We start from the raw sequence: 25,158 nt of genomic DNA on the forward strand, positions 1-25,158 counted from the left end.
TTTACTATTTTAAATTGATGAGGGTCTCTTATATATTACTCCCATAATAATTCCAAATTTGAAACACCAAAAGTGGACAAAAATTTCAGAATAAGGATATTTAAGCAATTCTATATTTTAGTCTGCAAACATACTGAATCTCAATATTTTTTTTTTGTAATTTTCTGTTTATTGCAAAAACGACAGTTACAAATAACCAGCCATGAATCTCAAATTTTATATGCAATTACTAACAGCAATGCATTGTCTACTGAATATCCTAATCTGGATGAAGATGCTAAAATAGTACTTGCAAAATAATTTGCTCTTTTGGGTTTCTTTGCATTCCATTCCCCCCCACCACCTGTACCCCAACATCTATTACAGGGAAAGGTCATCAATGACTGGATTAGAATCCGTGTCCAAGCAAGTACATGTTTTTCTAAACTAAAAGGACAACTTTGTTAGCCAAAGTCAGCAAAAGGTTTTCATATCTCACTGAGAGTTTCTTGCACCTGAATAATGTATAGATTGTCTTGCACAAAAAGAACACACTGTGTTTTATTTAACAAATTGCTAGCTCTAGCCTTTTTTTGTGACAAGGGCCTGTGGACCCTATTTTGGATACTTGTCTCATGGACATGGAATGGTGCTTCATAAATTGCATGAGCTACAGACTACTGCTTCATGGATTAATATATTAACCTAATTCTAAGAAATGTATCCGTCATGTGTCTTAGCACATAAATTAGACAAACCTGTAAAAAGATCTCTCCCCTGCATAGAAGAATGCAGGGGACCCCAGAGAGCTCATAAGTGCTAAAACACTCTTTTCTTCCTAATTCTTTCTTAGGTTAGGTGATATGAAATTTCATAAATTTAAACTATCACTAATCCAAAAGAATTAATTAATGTAAGATTACATTAATTTTTTAGTACAGAGTTTATTAACGTGAGTTATTTTTTTCTTATGACACAAGGAAAATTACAAAAAAAAAATCATATAGTTATTTTCAGAAGACAATTTTTTACTATTTAAAGCAGATGTATTAGCAAAATGATGCTTTTTTTTTTAATAATTCAGCTAGCATTTAAAATACAGTCATGAGGACAACTCAATTTTGATTTAATTCTCAGAGAGAAAATGCTATTTAAAGTTTTTGAAAGCTTCTCCTTCTACCATTAAAATCCTAAATAATCTGAGGTGCCTCTATGCCAAGCCATGTGGCATCATATTCATGCATGATTCGTTACAAAGAGCTGAAACATGGGCTCTAAAAATAAGAGTTTTAAAAATAGAAGACATGGCCACAACCATTCATGCACACTTTACAGAAAATAAGTATGACATTTAAAAAAGTAAAATCCTTTAAGGTAAAAAGGGAAGAAGTCCTAAGATCACAAGAAGAAGAAACAGATCCATGAAACAGGAAAACTGATATTCTGAAGACTAAGGTGTCTATGCAATAAAGCTTGTGCTAAGAAAATTTAGCGTGCAAGTTGGTAAAATTCTCCATGCATGGTAAAACAGCACTTAGCGACCTTTGCAAAACGATTTACTGTGTGCTGGTTACATTTTTTCCACACTAGTGTGGCTATTGTAGTCACATGCACTGCCACTCTATGACTATATTCTCCATACTAACCAGCCCTTTCACTGTCAGCCAATTAGTAACAGATACAGAAGGGGTCGCATATGCCGATCACCATTCCTATGGCCCCCCCACCACAGTAGATACGGAAATAACTGCATGCCCCAATCTTCTTTCCACTCCCTAACCATGAAGTAAAGGGGCTGTATGCCACAACTAACCCCAGACTCCCTTCCATCCTGCAAGTATCACCCATGCCTGCCCCACCAGAAGAGGTCCTGAAGAAGAGTGGAGCATGAGAGAGAGAGCATGTTTCCTTCCTTCTCTGTCGCAGGCTGAATTCAAATGGCACTGGCTAACTTCCAGCACTACTTTGTACTGCACGTTAAACTTTACTGCATAGGATCCCATGATTAGAAAGTTTACTTCAATTTGATATAAGGATGTTTAAGTGATTCAGGCTGAAGTAATTGGATATTTAGTACTGTAAAAGACTTAGTATAGCTAAAAGCAGATGTGCCTCAGCAGAGATGCATTATTAAAACATGTCCATAGGGATACCAGATGATTCCATATCACCAGGGACAGGCTTAACCCATCATGATTTTGTCCAAATGCCTGTTTTGGCTTGCAGTCCTGCTTTTCTTAGAGAAATTGAAACTGAAAGTCCACAGGGGCTATAAGGCAAAACCAAATCTATATCAACCTCATCTGATTGACCTGGAGACATCTGGTAAACCTAGCTATCAGAAGTCCATTTTTCTAAATAGTGGATATTGATTAGATAGGTACATAAGATCTCTTATATTTAGAAAATGATTGTTTCAAAATTTGTACCATAATACAGTGGATTCATAACACAAGACTTTCCGTAGAAGCTGTGTTCCAACAAATAGGAATTATTCTTCTGAAATATTTTACTTCAGTTACAAATTTGTTTCTAACTATATTATTATTATGACATAAAAGATGACCATACAGAAAAACATATTTTATTGCAAATTAATTCTACCAGTATTTTCTTTCTTAAATTGAATGTCTTATGTGCCTTCCAAAGCTATTTTTGACCCTGTATTTATAAAACCAATGCTGACTCAGTTCACAAAGAATTGCCATATTTTAAGTATATTTAAGATATGTAAGATTGATATTCTGTCAGTATTACTCATTTTAAAACAGAAATTTGATATGAAACTATATTTTATTGTAGAAAAATTATAATGCTTGCATTTCCATGGTTTTGTATATGAAGCATTGTTTTAGTTACCGCAGTCAAAGATTTTCTGATTGGATAGATGCTACATCTTCCATAACTTGAGCATCAAACACCATTTTGGTTTATAATCTTTTATGTTGCAGTATGTGTGTATGCCAGTGCGTAACAGTTTTATATATATTTCACAATATTTTTGTGTACAGAAGACTTTCAAGGTTAGTGATTCTCTAGCCCAGAGATGACCAGCTCTAGTCCTCGAGCCACAAACAGGCCTGTTTTTTCAGTATATCCACAATGAAAATGCATTAGATCGATTTGGACACCATAAGGGCAGTGCATGCAAATCTATCTTATACATTTTCATTATGAGTATCCTGAAAACCAGGCTGGATTGTGGCATGAGGACCAGAGTTGGTCATCCCTGTTCTAGTCAAATGATTCTCTTGAAATCAACAAGTTGCCTTCTGTCCTACTAGATGGATGGATAAATACCTACAGTACCTAAATGTAATCTGCTTTAAAGAGCCTGAAAATGCAGAATATAAATCAAATAAATAAATAAATAGAGCTACCCAGTGTTTCCCAATCCTTTTCTGGAGGCACATCTAACCAGTTGGGTTTTCAGGATTGCCTCAATGAACATCTGCATGACATAGGTTTGCATACCCTGGGTCTCCAGTCTATGCAAATCTATCTCATGCATATTCATTATGCATATCCTGAAAACTTGACTGGTTTGGTATGCCTCTAGTAGAGGGTTGGGAAACACTGAGCTATCCTATAGCAAGCTATAGCAATAAATATGGCATGAACTGCAACAATTCAGAATTCAAAGCAAGTCATAATATGGAACATTTATTCCCTGATTTTGAATATTTTCAAAGGCAAAATATGGCTAATGAAATCACTCTACCATTTTAATCATACCTGAAGTATATAGAGTAATTTCATAACTTCCTGCAATCTATAAAGACTGCATGCATATTGTACATTGTTCATGCAGACTTTACTGAGGATTTTCAAAGCAAATGTGCATAAATAAGGTCTGTTGGAAAATTTGCACGTAAGTGGGCAGGTATGCACTGAGATTCACTTGTGTAAAGTTACATCTCCTTGAGAGAGCGCGACTTGTGCACATACACTAATGTGAATGCATTTTTTAAATCAAAAAGTATGCACGTTAAGAACTGACTCCACCACAACTCCACCTTCCAGAATGCTTCCGATCAATTTGCATAAAAGTATGCATGAAATCAGGTTCTGCACATACTTATATGCAGAGCCCCAGCCGATTTTGTAAGAGCCATTTACGTGCATAAAACAGTTGTAAGTGGCTTTGAAAATTGCACCCTAGCGTTCACTGGCTGTGATTTCAAAGACAGAGATGAAGCATAAAATGGTTGAGAATGTATGCTGATCAGTTCAGCATTTCAGATTCACATGTTACTTGATCAACACCCAAAGTAACTCATTTAGAAATCCCAAAATCAGATGTTCCAAATCCTTCACTACCAATTTCTAAATTGGTTCTAAATAGTGATTGAATTCAACTATGATCCCCCAAGAAGCAGTAGTCCAGAACATTTAGTTGAATTTCAATAATTAAGCTGCCATTCTTTGAAAAACATGGAAAGAAAGAACAGTAAAGAAAACAAATAATGTAAAATGACACCTTTCTATTGGACTAACTCAATACATTTCTTGATAAGTTTTCAAGAGCTAGCACTCCCTTCATCATTATTTCCATGCATTCAAGTGGCATTACACACTGGGGTAGATATCTATGTAAGCCAGATGGACTTATCTGGCTAACTTACAGGGTCATTCATCGGATCGTGTTAGGGCATTATCCCAGGCTTTAGGACCCTAATACACGCGATAACGCCATAACGTATGCGATAAATATCGCATCACAAAATGCATATGCAAATTTGAAAAATGTATTCAAGTGGGAGGGATTTGGGCGAAGTAAATGGAAATGAGGGCTGTTTAACATTGCATGCAATAACGTAACAAACACTAGTCATGGGATTTAATGCCAGAAATAACTACACCTTTTTTCTTGGCGTTATGCCTGTGATAGCTGTGTGTTATAGCCAAAGTAAGATTTATTGCAAATCTGAGAGAGAGAAAGGGAGCATCTCTGTAGAGGTTCACTGATTTGTGAACTTTTTATACCACTGTAAGAGGGGGCATTTTGAACTTGGGGTGAGATTAATAGGGTGAGTTGGGTTTTGGGGGGGCAGTTTAACATGCACAGTCATATGTACAAACAGCACAGTTACCATCGGTGAAGATATAATGTTATTTGGAGTGATGAAAGAAGAAAGTAGATTTTTACCATGTTCTCTCTACCTAGCTTGATTGCAGCTAGGTAGATCTAGGCGTTAGACAGTATATTTGGCTGCATGGCTATATAACTGTATATCCCCAGATAAATCCCTACTTATCTGGATAAGTCTTATTCATCTAAGATTAGACCTGCTACTGACATGGCCAAGGCAAGGGTATTAGGCACCTTAGGCGAACCTTCTGCCTTCCGCCCGCCCCTGCCTCCCCTGTACCCTCCCGGTCCAGGCACCAGCTCTGGCCCCAGCCTCATACACTCAGACAGACCCCCTCTCTTACACACACTTAGGTTCCTTGTCTCATTCACACACGGATTCTTACACAGGCAAAGCAGGCCAATTAGGACCTTCACCTATACCAGCCCACGTTCCCCTTGGGTTGAGCCTTTGGGTACTGGGGCCAGCAGGACTTAGGTGAGGTCTCTGCTGATGGCAGATGTGGTAGTCTATAGTAGCTAGGGTTGTAGGCAGCCAAGTCTGTCCGAGGTCCAGGCAATGGTCAGAGGCAGGCAGCGTTCAAGTGTATCCAAGGTCCTGGCCGAGATCAAACCAATTGTCCATCCAAGAGAGGCGAAGAGGGATGGATAGGCAGGACAGGGAGGCAAGAACAAGAATAAAGGGTAACGAAGAAGGAACAGGCTGGAGCGAAGACAGAAGACAAACTGAAGACAGCTGGATGAGGACTGAAGACAAGCTGGATAAAGACTGAGGACAAGCTGAATGAAAACTGAAGGCATGCTAGACAAAGACTGAAAATAAGCTAGATAAAGACTGGAATGTTGGGAAGCAACATGCACTACTAGCAAGTAGTTGGACCTATTGCTGAAGCAGTGAGAGAAGGAGAGAGTGAGCCCTTTATAGGGCTTGGTGTGTGATGTCATCAGCAAGCACCGCAGAGCTTTTCCTGCCACAGGCCCTTTAAATGGAGGAAGGTCGGGGGGGTGTGCACCTAAGAAGGAAATCGGCAGGATGAGGTCAGTGACATCGTGCTGCGTGAGATGCTGACTGTGTCTTGCTGTGTCGGAGTGCGGCATCCCACTGCACAGAGACGCGGTGGTGCTAGGCCATGTTGGAAGTTGGTAATGAGGGTCTGTCCGGGGAGATGAGTGCGGCGATTCATGGGTGAAGCCCGTGAACCACCAAACGTTATAGTAGCTTTTGAATATTGACCTCACTAATCATACTACTTTAAAAATACTGTAATCAACAATATTTTATGGAATCATAGCTTCACTGCAATATGATACCATCTGATTATAGATATTAAGAATTAGGAATAGAGATCAATATTCAAAGGAATTAGTTTGGCTAAATTTGGGAGTTAGCTGGACAATCCCTAGAATCCTTAATTTCCTTCTCTGCCATATGGCTGTATTTTAGCTGTGTAAGTCATTACACAGCTAAACATAGTTGAATAAGAAAGAAGCATGGCATAGGTGTTTCAGGGCAAGGTTTAAATTTACCTGGCTAGTGCTGAATATCAATGCCAGCTGGGTAAAGTTATCTAGCTAACTTTGGTCTGGAAAAACCCAGTGCTAAAGTTATCTGGATAACTGAGAAACACGCCACCCCCCCCCCCCCAAAAAAAAAAAAGTTGAAGCTGATATTTAGCATTACTTAGCTGGATAAGGTACAGAGAAGGGCTACCAAAATGATAAGGGGAATGGAACAGCTCCCCTATGAGGAAAGACTAAAGAGGTTAGGACTTTTCAGCTTGGAGAAGAGACGACTGAGGGGGGATATGATAGAGGTGTTTAAAATCATGAGAGGTCTAGAACGGGAAGATGTGAATCGATTATTTACTCTTTCGGATAATAGAAAGACTAGGGGGCACTCCATGAAGTTAGCATGGGGCACATTTAAAACTAATCGGAGAAAGTTCTTTTTCACTCAACGCACAATTAAACTCTGGAATTTGTTGCCAGAGGATGTGGTTAGTGCAGTTAGTATAGCTGTGTTTAAAAAAGGATTGGATACGTTCTTGGAGGAGAAGTCCATTACCTGCTATTAATTGAGTTGACTTAGAAAATAGCCACCGCTATTACTAGCAACGGTAACGTGGAATCGACTTAGTTTTTGGGTACTTGCCAGGTTCTTATGGCCTGGATTGGTCACTGTTAGAAACAGGATGCTGGGCCTGATGGACCCTTGGTCTGACCCAGTATGGCATGTTCTTATGTTAGTTCTGACTTATCCGGGTATATGGTGTGGTTTAAATATTTGGCTGCAGTCAGCAACTGCCACTTAGCTGGATACTAGGGATGTGAATCATTTTAGGATGATTAAAATTATCGTCCGATAATTTTAATATCGTCTTAAACCATTATGGAACACAATACAATAGAGATTCTAACGATTTATCGTTATAAATCGTTAGAATCGTGAGCCGGCACACTAAAACCCGCTAAAACCCATCCCCGACCCTTTAAATTAAATCCCCCACCCTCCCGAACCCCCCCCAAATAACTTAAACATTTCCTTGCCAAATCCTACCTCCTTCAATCCCCCACCCTCCCGAACCCCCCCCCAAATGACTTAAATTACCTGGGGGTCCGGAACGGCAGCGGTCCAGAACGGGCTCCTGCTACTGAATCTTGTTGTCTTCGGCCGGCGCCATTTTCCAAAATGGCGCCGAAAAATGGCGGCGGTCATAGACCAACAGGATTCGACGGCAGGAGGTCCTTCCAGACCCCCGCTGGACTTCTGGCAAGTCTTGTGGGGGTCAGGAGGCCCCCCCCCCAGGCTGGCCAAAAGTTCCTGGAGGTCCAGCGGGGGTCAGGGAGCGATTTCCCACCGCGAATCGTTTTCCGTACGGAAAATGGCGCCGGCAGGAGATCGACTGCAGGAGGTCGTTCAGCGAGGGTTCCGGCGCCTCGCTGAACGACCTCCTGCAGTCGATCTCCTGCCGGCGCCATTTTCCGTACGGAAAACGATTCGCGGCGGGAAATCGCTCCCTGACCCCCGCTGGACCTCCAGGAACTTTTGGCCAGCTTGGGGGGGGCCTCCTGACCCCCACAAGACTTGCCAAAAGTCCAGCGGGGGTCCGGAAGGACCTCCTGCCGTCGAATCCTGTTGGTCTATGGCCGCCGCCATTTTTCGGCGCCATTTTGGAAAATGGCGCCGGCCGAAGACAACAAGATTCAGTAGCAGGAGCCCGTTCCGGACCGCTGCCGTTCCGGACCGCCGCTGGACCACCAGGTAATTTAAGTCATTTGGGGGGGGTTCGGGAGGGTGGGGGATTTAATTTAAAGGGTCGGGGGTGGGTTTTAGCGGGTTTTAACAATTTTAACGATATATCACGATATTTTACCCCCCCCAAACGGCAACAATACGATTCCCTCCCCCTCCCAGCCGAAATCGATCGTTAAGACGATCGAGGACACGATTCACATCTCTACTGGATACACACTTATCTGGCTAAGTGATGGGAAGAGAATGGGCGTAATGGGAAGGAGTTAGCTGGATAATTTATTCAGCAAGGCAGCCAGTAGTAAAATCACCCTGATAACTTTATCTAAGTAACTTTAGCCAAATATATATTGAGAGAAGGCTTGTCCCACTGAAAATTTGACTAAAGTTATCCGGGTAACTTTTCTGCTGGCCAGATAACTGAATATTGATCTCAGAATTTTATTTCATAACTGATTTAAAGAAAAAAGTACAATAGTTTTGAAATATGTCAAATTGTACTAGATAATGTCCTTGTGGCTTATGAAGATATGGATTTTTAAATGCTAGAATATTTAAAGTATGACTACACCAGAAAACTCTCCAAAATATTTGTCCAGAGCCAACATTTTAGAAATATTTTAGTTTCAGGCAGTTTTCAGTAAAATAATTGTATTCTATTATCTGCATCAAAACTGTATGGTAATTTGCATGTAATGACACCATTACATCTCTATCTCTTAGATACATGAAAACATAAGTACAATTAATCTTTGGTTGCATTTCAGTAGATATTTCAATGCTTGACATTAGCTCACAACATCTTTCTTTATATTTTATGATAGCTGTTATTTAAAATATATTTTTCAGCTGTTACTTATTATGCAGTTGTCTGATAGAAAAAGCAGACAATAAACGGATTACAACTGGATGAGTTTTTCTCCTATAAGTTAAAAGGCTTGGATTTTAAAATTTGATCTTTGACCTTGGAAAGTTTTCTTTCATGTTTTAAAATATTTCACTGTTCCATTTGTCACCAAGGCAAGGGGGCATGGAAATAGAAATACTCTGGAGAGTAAAACGGCACAGTGCTAGTAATTCATCAGATTTGGAGAAATATTTAGAGCACATGAATTGCCAGAAATTTTCTAGTGGGCATGTTCGTAAATCTTTTCACGTTTGCACATAATTAAAAACGTGGCTTTTTCCCAAACCTTGAGTCAGTTGGCTTGGGTTACTTGTGGTGACCTCCTGCGGTCGGGGAGATAGGATAGATATGGTGTGTGGCTGAACTATGAATATTAGTTGAGTGTATCTGAGCTTGAGTGCATTAGGGCCTGGCATTCCTAGCAGATGGATCAATCTGTGATCGAGAACTCTATGTGATTATGTTCTTCTCTGGTATGCGTTAATTTGGTGTAATGAGTTTTGTTAATTGTTTTGTAATTTTTATTGCAGTTATACTCTGCTTTGGCAGCTTGTTAATTAGGATCAGGAAGTGGTTTAAAAATGTTTAAATAAATAAATATGCAAAGTGTTAGGCACATTTGTCTGTAACTTAGCTGGGCACATTTATTTGAGACTTTGTTTATTCCCACCATTTGTCCAACTATCTGGCTAACTTCCCAATACCCAGGTATATTCAGCGATGTGCTTGCTGATTATCCAGTATAAGTTGGCCAGATAAGTTTATCTGATTTCCACTCAGCAGAATATTGACCTCATCTTAATTTCATTTCAACAGAATTGATATTGCTACTTTCGGGAAGTGTCTGTCCAAGGAGTCTAGAAATAAGGGTCAACAAACAAGTTGTAGGTGATAACCTTTTTCAATGGACTAACAATGCATTTGTGACTAGCTTTTAAGAGCTATACTTCCTTCATCAAATCAGTGAAGAAACAGCACAATTATAAGGAATTTAAAAGAAAGTCAACTAAGCATGAAGCTGACCGTATATGCCATTATTAATCAGTAAAGGAAAGGGTGGAGGTTATCACCTACGATGTGTGTGTTTGACTTTTAATTCTTCACATTCAAGTTGTCTAACATGGCAACTAATACTTCCAAGGAGTAAAATCCAAGCAATTTTACTTCGTTATATTATAAGGGTTTATGGAAATGCATATAGACCACCAATGCTATTCACTCTACTTGGTGAAACTACAGGGCACTGATCACCAGCCTTGGTAGCAGCTTTAATAATCTCCAGTGATAGTAGGATTCATAATGCATACTAATTTCTACACTGAGTTTTCCAATGATGAAAGAGATTTTTAGTATAGTTTAAGGCAGGCACCCCCAGAAAAAGGGGTGTACAAAGGGCCAAGAATTCTGAACTAGTCAGGAAAAGTGAATGCATAAGAATGAGCTGTGGTGTTCTATTTAAAATGAGATCATTTTTTTCATTTCTTCGCTGAGTTTTTTTAAAAGGTAAGCACCTGATAGTCCAGCAGCTACAGCACTGTATTCTGCCATGAGAGAAAGTATACTCTGCTCCTTCTCCGCAGGTTGGCAGGGACTAAGATTACTATGGAAAGGTGGAATGGGAATAAATGGAGGGTATAGGTCAAGGGCCCCTTAGACTCAAATACCCTGTTATAAATGTCAGGAAGAAGGATTGGGACAGCTTCCAAATTTATTTATTTATTTATTTATTTTAAGTTTTTCTATACCGGCATTCGCGATAAATATCGCATCATGCCGGTTTACATTTAACAAGTGGACAGGGAACAAAAAGGTAAAAAATAACATTGATCCTAATAATAGTAATAAATAATGATAATAGTAGTGATAAAACATTAACACATTAAACAAGAGAAAGGCTAAGGAATGCAGTTACAATAAAACAAGGGAGTAATACAACTTGGAGCATAGAAAAAGAAGCAGGGGTTTAAATAGAGAGAGTATATATGTCAGACAATGTGCTTGAAGCATTAATGAATTGCCCTTATGAGGTAGGGATGTTAATTACCATGGTTAAGGCAAAGTCTGAGCGACTATTTAATAATGGAATAGGTTCAGTTTAGTTCGGGAAAGGCTTTCATGAATAGCCACGTTTTGAGTCTTTTCCTAAATGTGGGAAGGCAGGGTTCCTGTCGCAAATCTGGTGGGATGGAATTCCACAGTGTTGGTCCTGCAGTGGAGAAAGCTCTGTCTCTGGTGGTTATGTGCCTCATGGATTTGGAGTGTGGTACTTGTAGGGTTTCTCTATAGGATTCTCTGATTGGTCTGTTGGACGTAAATTTTTTGAGAGGAATTTGAAGGTTGAGCTGAGAGTGTTGATGTATAGCTTTGAAGATAGTGGTTATGGATTTATATATGATTCTGTGGTGAACTGGCAGCCAGTGCAGGTCTTTGAGGATTGGTGATATGTGGTCTCTTCTCCGAGTGTTAGTTAATATTCTCGCAGCCGTGTTTTGAACCATCTGAAGAGGTTTAGTGTGAGATGAAGGAAGACCTAATAGCAGGGAGTTGCAGTAATCTAGTTTAGCAAATATTATTGATTGCAGAATAGTTCTGTAGTCTTGAAAGTGGAAGAGTGGTCTTATTCTTGTTAAGACTTGGAGTTTATAGAAGCAGTCCTTAGTAGTTTGATTTATGAATGCTTTTAGGTTTAATCTGTTATCAATGATAGCTCCCAGGTTTCTTACTTGTGGAGCTTGTAAATTGGGTGGAGGATTTGTGTCGATGTTACTGTTTTTAGATGAAATTAGGAGGAGTTCGCTTTTTGAAGAGTTTAGTATTAGATTAAGGTTGGAGAGGAGTCCATCAATTTTTTTAAGACAATTTTCCCAGAATTCAAGAGTTTTGGTGTAGGATTCTTTGACGGGGATGACTATCTGGATGTCATATGCATAAAGAAAGTGTTTAAGGTTTAAATTAGTTAGCAGTTGGCAAAGAGGGAGCAAGTAGATATTAAAGAGCGTTGGTGAAAGGGAGGAGCCCTGTGGAACTCCCGTAGATAAAGAGTAGTGTTGAGATTCTTTGTTGTGAATTTTTACTTTGTATTTTCTGTTCTCTAAGAATGATTTGAACCACGATAGAGCTGTTCCTGTTATTCCGATGTTTGCTAATTGTATTAGTAGTGTGGAATGGTTAACCGTATCAAAGGCAGCTGAGAGGTCCAGGAGGATCAGTAAATGTGTGACCTTTATCCAGGCCCATGATGAGGTAGTCGGTCAGGGAAATTAGTAGTGATTCAGTACTTAAAGCTTTTCTGAAGCCATATTGGGCCGGGAACAGAATTTTATGTTCCTCGAGGTAGTCTGAGAGTCTGGAGTTAACTAATTTTTCCATTACCTTGGCTATGAAAGGGAGATTGGATATAGGACGGAAATTGGTAGGATCATTAGGATTTAAGTTAGGTTTTTTTAAGAGCGGTTTGATGGATGCAGTTTTCAGGTCGTCCGGGTAGATTCCTTGTGCTAGGGAACAGTTAATGATGTCTGTCAGAGCATTGGAGATTGTGTCTGGTATTAGCAGGAGAAGTTTGGATGGGATGTGGTCTAATGGGTGAGATGAAGGTTTCATTTTCTTCAATGTAGAAAGTATCTCAGTAGTAGTGATGGGTTCGAAGGATTGTAGAGTGATGTTTTTGTTGTGGTGGAAATATGTGTTGGATGGCGTTGAGGTGTTTGTTCTCAGCTGTGTTATTAGGTTGGAGATTTTGTTGCTAAAGAAGAGGGCCAACTCCTCTGCTTTTTCTTGTGCTAGGTTGGCAGGGATGTCAGGAGTCTGGAAGTCTAATGGGCTGGAAGTCAAATGGGCTGGAAGTCTAAGGAGTAGGAGGTTACCTGTCTACTCTTCATCTCCCTTACCAAAAACCTAAAAAAAGAGGAAATTCCTACAAATTCATGGACATTTCAGCTGATGAGAAACAAGATGATGATTCTTAAGTACAGTATGTTGGTTGAAAATTCAAACATCAAACAAAAAGGGTTACATGACAGGTTTGGATTTTTTAGATCATTCCAATTCATGATTGGAAGGCACACTGCAGAATAACTCTGTACAGTACAGTGACGTCAGTTGCCTTTGGTAACCACTCAGTCACTTTTTACATCTTGCTGAGGCACAGGGTAGGTGATGAAATAGGACACCTTTAATCTGTTGTTGTTCTACAAAAACTTTGAATATGTTAGTGGATAGAGAAAGAACTCCACCAGTCTCCAGTCCATTCATTGTTTTTATCACTATACTGGTATATGGATTAATTCTTTCGGCACTTCCTATTCCCTAGAAACATAGTTTGAGTTTCTCTTCAAAGAGAAAATACTATAATTTTGCTAAAATATAGTGTTTTTCAGCAAAATTATGGAATTTATTATAGAAAATCAAAATATAAAAAGTACTTGAGGTTGCTCTGGTCTGCCGGTGATGTCATAAGGAAAATCACATCCCCTCTGCTCTAGAGTTGAAGGCGGGCAGTTGAAGGTTGACAGATTCCTTCCACCTAGCCTAAGAGCCAAAGGCAGGCAGCAGAGGCCAGGGATCCTATCCCCACAGCCTTAAGGCCGATGGCAGGTGCCAGGGATCAGGAATCCTCTCTCCACAACCCTTTAGCCAACACAGGTGATGGGGATTAGGGATATCCCATCCTTAGAGTCCCCTTTTAAGATTCCAGATCAGCAGACCAGTGCTGATAATAGCCTTTTCTTCTCCCGAGGCAGAGATTCAGAATATCCTCCCACTTCCCCGACTTACTGTACTGAGTTTTAGATTTGTCCTTTTTTATTATAAATGTATCCCCATCTTCCTAGGGGCTCACTTTCCCAGCCTTGGGGAGCATTGGCTAGCTTACTCGGGGTGGGGCATCACACAGAATCTCAGGGCTTCTTGGGCTGGGAGGCTGAATACTCTGCAGGGCCCAAACCAGGCTGAAGACACTCTCACATAAAGTCCCAAAATTCCAATGTCCACACTGTCTTGTACTCCAAAAAATAACATATTTATTTTAACACATATCAAAAATAGTAGCAAAGACATCAGATTAAAAAAAATATTTCCATATCCATAATCACTTCACTTGCCATCTTGGTCAGATCACAAGAAATCACAGTCCAATAGCTTCCTCTTCCTAGCTGTTACACTTTTTTTTTCTTCTATATTCCCCAGAATCACTGTGGTACTCACTTCAATACAGTCTCTTCCCAACACTTCTCCTCAGAGGCAGTTACTCTCTTTCTGCCATCTCAAAGTCTCTTTCCATGGTCTCTCCTCTATAGGACTCTGAAGGAGTTCCCCTTTGTATATCCTTTCCCTCTACAGCAGTCACACAAGTCGGTACTCAAAATCTCATAAGTAGCTCAAAATCCAGTATTATTCACACACCAGGAGCTCCAGGACAGAGCTCTGTAGTGCTGGTCCTCAGCTCCATAGTGAAACAACCAGTCCAGCACCTCTTCTCCGGGTCCAGCATAGTTCCTATGTCCAAATCCCAAACTTCAAACAGCTTCTCCTTTCACTCTGTAACACAGCTTCAGTAATATCCTCTTCTCTCATAAAAGCTGAAGGGAGCTTTAAGCTGATTCTCCTCTCACGAAATCAGGCTTGTAATCTACATCTCGTCTCTCCTATCACCTCTGTACCCCACAGTCTCCCAAGTCACTACTTCTGACAAGTTGTTCACCCCAAGAGGAAGTATCTGCTGCTTTTCCAGTCACTCCTCTTGCTTGGCTCCTTCACAACTCCCAGAATTCTGAGATTCCTTTCTTAGATGGCAAACCTTTCATACAGGAAACATACTCTTTTTATACCACGCCACCCAAACGCTGTCATTAGCTCAAAGTCACACTTGCCAGTTACACTTCTCCTACATTCCTACTTGGGCTGCTCTTGCTGTCCCCACCCCACCTCCCACCCCCATGCACACACACTCTGGAATGTTCCCAGTGTTCCAGAATAAGAAACCTTTGACCTCCCCATAAAACATTCTCCCAGTAGGCAAGGGATACCAGTTGCTCCTCCCATACTAGCCATTCATTCAAGTGTCCTTTTCCTGACATCGCGCAGGCCAAAGCTTTCTCCATTGTAAACTAATGCAATGAACTTTTAGCCTCTCACATTAAACTAAACCCATTGAAAATATAGCCCTTGTAGATTATTCAGTGAGTTTGCTGTCTAGTGACCCAGTAGGAATGCATGCGTGCTTTAATAATAATTAATATACAATACAAAGACTTGGGCTGATAATAGTACGTGCGTAAATAAAAATTACAACTGCCACATTTGTTTCTTCTACATCTGCTATAACAGAGTTGGGGAGGAAATATACATAATGGATAAGGGGGCAAAGAATGGAAAAGAACCTGGGGGAACTGGGATGGGGCAGGAAAGGAACAGTAGGAAAGAGAGAGAAGAAAAATCTCTCTATATGTGAATTGGAGAGAGTTATAGAGAAAGGCATAACCTGGAGGACAAAGAGAGAGGGGTAGGAGTATAATGGGTGGGGACGAGAGAAGAGGAAAGGACAAGAATAGGCCCAAAAGGGGAAAGAAAGGAACTAGGTGGACCTGAGGATGGTATAAGGACAGGGGACAAACCAAGGCCATGAGAGAAGGCATAATTATAGGAACCTGAAGGGGAATGAGACAAGAATAGAAGAAAGTTAAACACTAGTTCATGCTTAGTAAAAGGAATAGGAGCTTTCCAGAACCTTTTCCTAGATGAGTAATGCATTAAATAATTAACTATATTCTACTCTATTTCATTTGGTAAAAAATAAAAAATCATGTGGTTCCAGGAAAAGTGTTCCTTTTATGTATTTCTGTAGTTCTCTATTCCAGTCTCTCCCAGAATCTAGAAGCAGTTAAAGGAAATAAAAAAATAACTAAATCTCACAAACAGCTCCAATGCTTATGCTGGGATTTTGCTTGCCCTATATTAGCCCTGTCACAATTGGCTCCTAATTTGTAATGGGGACCCCAGAGAAATCCATGCTAACATGTGGTGGGTGCAGGCGCTTCCTAGCCTCAAAATGAATGACTGCTTAACTTCCAATGAAAACAAACCACCGCCCGCACTGCTGGTGCCTGGAGATGCTAATGTGGCTATATTCAACTACCAACTATTCAAATTACAAAGTGCAAATGACTCCAGAAAGCCTGGATGTCTGCCCATATTTCTCATTTTCTTGAGATCAGTCCTCATATTTGTCATTCGTCAGTTTATATGCATTTACCTGTAACAAGAACTCATTCAGGTGGCTAATTAAAAGCATGCAGAATGGCCAAGTTAAGCAAGGCCTACCTTTGAAAATATGGCCTTATATGGCACAATGGGCTAGGTTGTGGAGAACACCCAAAGAGTGCTAAGTCTTTTGGATTTAAGTTTTTAGTTAATCTACAAGCCTTATACATGAAAGTAAAATCTACTGTTACACACTTCACAATGATTTGCAAAGTCCATTCTATTTGGGGCTTGATATACAACCTGAGCAGTGAATATAGAGAACAGTTTTTCCCTGGTAAAGAGTTATTTGCCTAGATAGTTTGCCCTGGTTGAAAACTGTCCCACTCAAAACAATTTATGTATACAAGCTTCCCAATGCCCATGCTTAAAATCAGCTTTTAAAAAGGCTTTCCCAGGGTTTCAAATATATGCATTTAGACACTCACAGAAACACTCACTCACATACAATTTGTGCACACCATTTGCACACATTCACCTGTAGCTAATTTTCAAAGATAAACTACCACGGTAGTTTCCCTTTGAAAATTAAGCAAAAGATATGCACATACAAATGTTCTTATGTATCTTAGAGCTAGATGGGTTATTGAAAATTGCTGCCATAATGTATTAGTCAGTGTTAAGTGTAACACTGTCAAAGAATGTGAACCCTTGAAGCTGCGGTGTGGTTGGCACCACCTGGTGAGCAAGCTCACTAGGCCCATATCAGCAGCTGGCAAAGGGAGAGGTGGCTGGAGGTTCATCAATACCAGCCACCTCCCCCACAGGTTGAGCCTTTGGGTTGTGGCAGTCAGCAGGACATAGGTGGTTCCCGAGAGTCTGATCTGAGGAAGGGTCATGGCAGGCAGCAGAACAGATAACAGGCGAGAGGTTGAGGCAGGCAGCAGACTGCAGAAGGTCAGGAGCCAGGCCAGGATCAGGATCCAGGCAGTCAGTCCAAGACAAACAGGATAGACAAGACAGACCCAGCCAACAAGATAAGTGAGAAAGGAAGCAAGCAGGGCCAGGAACCACGGCAGACAGGCAAGGAACCAGACAAGGGATAGAGCTCAGAGGAGGTAGGACAACACAAGGAATCAAGACAAGGAACACAGAACAAGGCAAGATCAAGATAAGGCAAGCACCAGGAGATCTGGTGATGAGGCACTGGCTGGTTGCAAAGAACTTCCTTATATACTGATGGGGATGTGATGTCATCAGCCAGTGCCACAGGACGTCCCGGCTAGGGAACATATAAGAGGAAGTCCAGAATCACAGGAAATTCTATCCTGGGTTCTTGGAACACCATGCCGCCATAGACTAGGCCGAAGTCACTACGGATCAGGGGTGAGGTGTGTAACATAAAGAACACACATGAAAATATACATTGGTCAGATCTGTAACCTTTAGGGGGTAATTTTCAAAAGAATTTATGTGCATAAATGCTGCTTTATATGACTAACTTGACTTTTGAAAATCATCTGGAGGATTGTGCGGGAAAAACAACATGTGTAACTCAGTTGTGGCCCTATTTTTCCCCATGCTCAAGGCAGGCATTCCAGAGTATGGAGCTGGGATAGACAAAACATTTATGTGCATTTTTTTGCATGTTTAAATGTATGCATACAAATGTGCATGAAAAAAGTTATACCTGCTAGTGGGCAGGTCTAATATCCTGCACTCATGTCAACGCACGTACTGGAACAACCTAGACATTTTCAACACGGACTTATGCATGGGCTGTTGAAATTACACTCTTAAAATATACAGGAATGTGTGCATATTTTGTTTCATTAGTTACTTGAATCAGTTGTTTCTATGATTTAGATGACAGAACTTTTTTAGCCTGCTTTCCAAAGGAAAAGAAGGCCTGTGTGGTCACCCTACTTGTCAATGTGTTATGTCTTTCCCTCGCTAAGAAGTTCTACACAGACAAAAGAAAGGAAGCTTAGAATGATTTATATTTGTACTCTTAAAAAGGCCAAAACAATATTTCTAGCCAGGAAGGTGCACATATGGGAAGCAATTCTCAAAATGCTACAATGGGACAAATTCTAAAGGCACTGGCTTTTACCCATGCATGCTGCTGTACGTTTCAGAGACAGCATGCCTGTACTTTCATTTTGAAAGCTGCCACTGGTGCACCACAGTAGCTCGTGCAGCTGCTTTATTTGCATGCACTTTTGCTAGGGAAAATACCATGCATAGCTTTAAAAAGGCAATGAGCCTGCATTCCTTTCCTGTCCCTGACCAACACATGCCTCTGGGAGCAGTTGTTCTAAAGGTGGCTAACGGTATGTGTGTGTGATTGCAATCCTAGTGAGGGAAAGAGGCATGTAAATGGCTTTGAAAATTGTGCTTCCCATCGAATGCAAATTAGTTGGGGGGTGCTTAAATTAGTTAACTTCTTTCCCAAACAAAGTAAATACTGATTGCTATATGGAACTCCATTCAAAAGCATCCGTTTTCCTGGTTTCCCATGATATTTATGCCTTTAGAACCGCTCTGAAAGGTCAGGCCTCTTTATTAACCCTTACTAACAATGAAAGACAAGCATGAAGAAGAACTGTAATTAGCTCAGTCTCCTTTAGACTGTTTTTGGCTGTGAAGTATGTGCTTTTAGTCACCTGGGACATTCAGAGTTTAAGTAAGGTTCTGCTAAGACACTTAAAATGCACAGTACAGCAGGTGCTAATAGACAGGTAGAAAGATAATTCATGTCATATGCCTTAACCTAGTGTGGAATGCACGTGTTTGTGAGATTTGCTTAATGTACCAATAATTCTACCATAGTGATTAGACTCTTTCTTCACTATTAGCTCTACCACAAAGCTCAAGAGAGGCTGATATTCAGGGGTACATGGCCAGATAAGTATGGCCTTATCTGGTTATGTAGCTTGATTAAATATTGATGTTCTGGAGTGAGGAGTGAGAGGGAGGGGATCTAGGGCTCCGGAGAAGGAAGGTATAGACAGGGTGGAAAAATGGGAGCACTGAGAGGAGAGGATCACCTTGTTGGTAGCTGGAAAGAATCTGTAAGTACTGCTTGGAGACATTTTCAAAACATAAAAGTATTGGGGAGAAGTAAACTATTGGGGTATAATACTTAGTGTGTTTGTGTGTTTGTTTTAAATAGGTAGTCAGAAAGTCAGGCAACAAACAAGAGTTTGTGTGTTTGTATTATATCGCAATGACAGAGAGGAGCATCTTAGTGGCGGGGAGCCATTTTATGTCTGGGATGGCATAGAGTCCAACAGGATAAAGATCCTGCATGAGACTAAATGTACAATCTAATCTTTATGGGTAGAAATCCCTTGTGTGTTGGGGAAGAGAATAGTGATAGGAGTTTACTACCGTCCACCTGACCAAAATGGTGAGACGGACAGTGAAATGCTAAGAGAAATTAGGGAAGCTAACCATACTGGTAGTGCAGTAATATTGGGAGATTTCAATAACCCTAGTATTGACTGGGTAAGTGCAACATCAGGGCATGCTAGAGAGATAACGTTCCTGGATGGAATAAATGACAGTTTTATGGAGCAATTGGTTCAGGAACTGACAAGAGAGGGAGCAATTTACTGAAGAGGATGTTGGAGAGAGACCCATTCCGGAGAAGGTTTTCATGGGTGATGATTCAGATCAACTGAACCAAATCACGGTGAATCTGGAAGATGTGGTAGGCCTGATTGACAAACTGAAAAGTAGTAAATCACCTGGACCAGATGGTATACACCCCAGGGTTCTGAAAGAACTAAAAAATGAAATTTCAGAACTATTAGTAAAAATTGGTAAACTATTATTAAAATCATCCAAAGTACCTGATTGGAACATGGCCAATGTAACCCCTATATTTAAAAAGGGATTCAGGGATGATCTGGGAAACTATAGACTGATGAGCCTGACTTCAGTGCTGGGAAAAACCATGGAAACTGTTATAAAGAATAAAAATCACAAAACATTTAGGTAGACATGGTTTGATGGGACACAGCCAACATGGATTTACCCAAGAGAAGCCTTGCTTCACAAATATCCTATATTTTTTGAAGGGGTGAATAAAGGGATAGGAGGAGATATCCTTTTGTGGATTGCAATTTGGTTAAAAGACAGAAAACAGAGAGTAGGATTAAATGGTCAATTTTCACAGTGGAAAAGGTAAACAGTGGAGTGCCTCAGGGATCTGTACTTGGACCAGTGCTTTTTAATATATTTATAAATGATCTGGAAAGGGGTAAGATGAGTCAGGTGATCAGATTTGTGGATGACACAAAATTATGCAGAGTAGTTAAATCTCAAGCGGATTGTGATGAATTGCAGGAGGAACTTGTGAGACTGGAAGATTGGGCTTCCAAATGGCAGATGAAATCTAATGTGGACAAGTGCAAAGTGATGCATATAGGGAAAAATAACCTTGCTGTAGTTATAGAATGCTAGGTTCTGCTTACGAGTTAAGACCCAGGAAAGAGATCTAGGTGTCATAGAGGATAATACATTGAAATCGTCGGCCCAGTGTGCTGTAGCAATCAAAAAATCAACAGAATGTTAGGAATTATTAGGAAGGGAATGGAAAATAAAATGGAGGATGTCATAATGCCTCTGCATTGCTCCATGGTGAGACTGCAACTTGAATACTGTGTGCAGTTCTGGTCACCGCATCTCAAAAAGGATATAGCTGCACTGGAGAAAGTGCAGAAAAGGGCAACCGAAATAATAAGGGGCATGGAATGGCTGCCCTATGAGGAAAGGCTAAAGAAGTTAGGGCTAATCAGTTTGGAGAAGAGATGACTGAGGGGGGATATGATAGAAGTCTACAAAATCATGAAAGCAATTGAACAAGTTAATGTAAATCATTATTTACTCTCTCAGATAATAGAAGGACCAGGGGGCACTCCATGAAGTTAGCAACATTTAAAACAAATCAAAGAAAAATCTTTTTTACTCAGCGCATTGTTAAGCTCTGGAATTCATTGCCAGAGGATATGGTTACAGCAGTTAGTGTAACTGGGTTTAAAAAAGGTTTGGATAAGTTCCTAGAGGAAAAATCCATAAACTGCTATTAGAGTAATTAATAAGCAATAGTAGCTTGTGATCTATCTAATATTTGGGTACTTGCCAGGTACTTGTGACTTGGATTGGCCACTGTTGAAAACAGGATACTGGGCTTGATGGACCCTTGGTCTGTCCAAGTATGGCATTTCTTCTGTTCTTCTGTTCTTAAGTTGGATTTTGTGCAGGCTTTCCTGAGAGATAAGTATTCAGAGGAATGGGTACGAGGGGAGTAGGGCTTCAGGTGGGGAACTGTTCTTTGGCTGCGTGGATGGGAGATAAGGGATGCTCATTAGAGCTGTGAGGGTCTGGATGTAGCTAGCTAACTTTATGCTAACAGTTCATGATTTGGCAACTAAACATAGTCCCCTATTGTTAATAATCTGTGCTAAACAGTTTTCCCTCCTCCTTGACTTGAAGAACATCTCTTGGACTGACCTTCTTTTGAGCTGCTGAATTTTGCAGCCTACTGGAAATTAGTGTCTAAATTTAGCAGCTCAATCCTACTCAAGTTTTAATGGGGGCAATCTAGCTACCCAACTCAAAATTAGGAAGTTAGATCATTTTAAATTTGACTCCATGGTGTTTATTAGTTTAATTTATGCCAGCTAGTACAGTGATTTTATACAATTATACTTCATATATTGTCTATAACAAAATGTGAATGATTTGAAGCCAGTTTTTTACTTTTATCTATACGTTTTGAGCATAACACACATTTTTCCCCAGTACAGTGCACTTGTAAAATTTAATAATAATAACATAAGAATTGCCATACTGGGTCAGTCCAAAGGTCGATCAAGCCCAGTATCCTGTTTCTAACAGTGGCCAAGCCAAGTCACAAGTACCTGGCAGGATCACAAACAGTAGATAGATCCCATGCTGATAATGTTCAGGGATAAATAGTGGCTTTCTCTAAGTCTACCTGCTTAGTAACAGTTTATGGACATCTCTTCCAGGAACTTGTCCAAACCTTTTTTAATGTCAGCTATGCTAACTGCCTTTACCACATCCTCCAGCAATAAATTCCAGAGCTTAATTGTGCATTGAGTCAAAAATAATTTTCTCTGATTTGTTTTAAATCTGCTATTTATAACTTCATGGAGTGTCCCCTAGTCTTTGTACTTTTTGAAAGAGTAAATAACTGATTCATATTTACCTGTTCCATTCCACTCATGATTTTATAGATCTCTATCATATCTCCCCTCAGCTATCAAGTCTCCAAGCTGATCAGCCCTAATCTCTTTAGCCTTTCTTCATAGGACAGCCGATCCATCCCCTTTATTATTTTAGTCACTCTTCTCTATACCTTTTCAGTTCACCTATATCTTTTCTGAGATGTGGAAAACAAAATATTGTATACAGTATTCTAGGTGCAGTCTTACCATGGAATGATACACAGATATTATGACAATCTGTGTTTTATTCTCCATTATTTTCCTAATAATTTATTGCTTTATTTATTTGTCCAATTTATATACTGCACTCTCCCAAGATCAGAGCGGGTTACAGATTAAAACATTCATAAAATAAACATAGAACACATTATTCATCAAAATAAAACTCAGTTAAACGAAAAAGAAACACCAATTAACTTAAGAGCAGGACATTCTAGATTAGGAAAAAAAACCTCACAGAAGAGGTTTTTGAATAGTTTCAAATCAGTGAGAAATCTAAGATGCTTAGGAAGGGAGTTTCAAATCAGTGAGAAGTCTAAGATGCTTAGGAAGGGAGTTCCACAAGCATGGAAGTGCTACCAAGAATGCTCAGTTGCTTGTCTCAATTAAATGAGTGGGTTTTGGTGAAGGTACTTCAAGAAAACCCTTGTTATCTAAATGGAGGGAGTGGGATGTTTGGTAAATTCTCAACATGTCATTAAATCATTGAATCTCTAGGTTATTGACTATCTTATGTATTACTGTCAAGATTTTGAATTTAATTCTGCAAGCTATTGGCAACCAATAAAGAGTGGCCAGAACAAGAGAAATATATTTAAATCTGGATATTCCAGAAAGAGTATGTGCAGCTGCATGTGAGCTGTAGTGCTCACAGGCTATTGGCTGGTAAACCGAGAAAGAGGGAGAGTTGTACTAGTCAATGGCAGGAAAAATTAGTGCTTGCAACACTGACTGAAAATCCTCAGGTCTTAGAAGACGTTTCAACCTGCGTAGCTTCCTCAATTCCTAACATTTTCTTTGCTTTTTTGACCACTGCCACACATTGAGCTGAGGATTTCAAAGTATTGTCCACAATGATGCCCAGATCCTTTTCCTGATTGGTTGCTCTTTTGAACCCGAATTGTGTATTTACAGTGTGGGTTACTTTTCCCTATGTGTGTCACTTTGTACTTGTCCACGTTAAATTTCATCTGCCATTTGGATGCCCATTCTGCCAGTCTCGTAAGGTCCTTTTGCAATTTCTCTAACTCATAATTATTTTCTGTCTTCTGCAAATTTGATAACCTCATGCAATATTCCCATTTTAAATATATTAAAAAGCACTGATCCCAGTAAAGATCCCTAAACCACTCTACTGTTTACCTTTGTCCATTGAGAAAATTGACCATTTAGTTCTACTCTTTGGGGCAGATTTTAAAAAGTTGCGCGAGCGCGTACTTTTGTTCGTGCAGCAGGCGCGAACAAAAGTACGCCTGATTTTATAAGATACGCATGTAGCCATGCGTATCTTATAAAATCTGGGGTCGGCGCGCGCAAGGCTGCGCAAAATCGGCAGCCTGCGCACGCCGAGCCGCGCAGCCTGCCTTCGTTCCCTCCAAGGCCGCTCCAATTTCGGAGCGGCCTCAGAGGGAACTTTCCTTCGCCCTCCCCGCACCTTCCCCTCCCTAACCCACCCCCCCCGGCCCTATCTAACCCCTCCCCTTACCTCCAGCAGGCGTAACTTTGCGCGCACCGGCCGGCAGCCCCGCTCCGTCCTCCGGTCCCGGAGGCTGGTCCGGAGGCCTCGACCACGCCCCCAGGCCGGCGCCACGCCCCCGGGCCCGCCCCCGAAACGCCACGGCCCGCCCCCAAAATGCCACGTCAGTAGGCCCCGCCCCCGACATGCCCCCTTACAAAAGTCCCGGGACTTACGCACGTCCCGGGGCTTTACGCGTGCCGGCGGTCTATGCAAAATAGGCGCGCCGGTGCGCGCGGGCCTTTGAAAATCCACCCCTTTGTTTCTAGCTTTTAACTATATGAAATCCAAAATAGGACATTGCCTTCTATCCTGTGATTTCGTAATTTTCTCAGGAGTCTCTCATGGGGAACTTTGCCAAATGCCTTCTGAAAATCCAGATACATTATATCCACACACTCACAATTATCCATGTTTTTTAACCCCTTCAAAAAATGTAGCAGGATAGTGAGGCAAGACTTCCTTTGTATAAATCCATGCTGGCTGTGTCCCATTAATCCATGTCTTTCTATATGTTCCGTGATTTTGTTCTTTAGAATAGTTTCTACATTTTTTTCCTGGCAGTGAAGTCAGACTTAATGGTGAATAGTTTCCCAGATCACCATGGAGCCCTTTTTAAAGATCAAAATTATATAGGTTATTCTCCAATCTTCAGGTTCAATAGACAATTTTAATGATAGGTTAAAATTGCTAGTACTAGATCTAAAATTTAATTTTTGAGTTCTTTCAGAT

At 40.5% G+C, this 25,158-nt stretch overlaps 1 protein-coding gene across 2 annotated transcripts in view; it reads left to right on the forward strand.

The window, feature by feature from the left end:
- Positions 1–25,158, forward strand: part of CNTN1 (contactin 1) — a 295,655-nt gene that overhangs the window by 143,139 nt on the left and 127,358 nt on the right. The gene's annotated exons all lie outside the window — the stretch shown is intronic.

The sequence above is a fragment of the Rhinatrema bivittatum genome, chromosome 9 (genome assembly GCF_901001135.1).
Source record: "Rhinatrema bivittatum chromosome 9, aRhiBiv1.1, whole genome shotgun sequence".
NCBI classification, from domain to species: Eukaryota; Metazoa; Chordata; class Amphibia; order Gymnophiona; family Rhinatrematidae; genus Rhinatrema; species Rhinatrema bivittatum.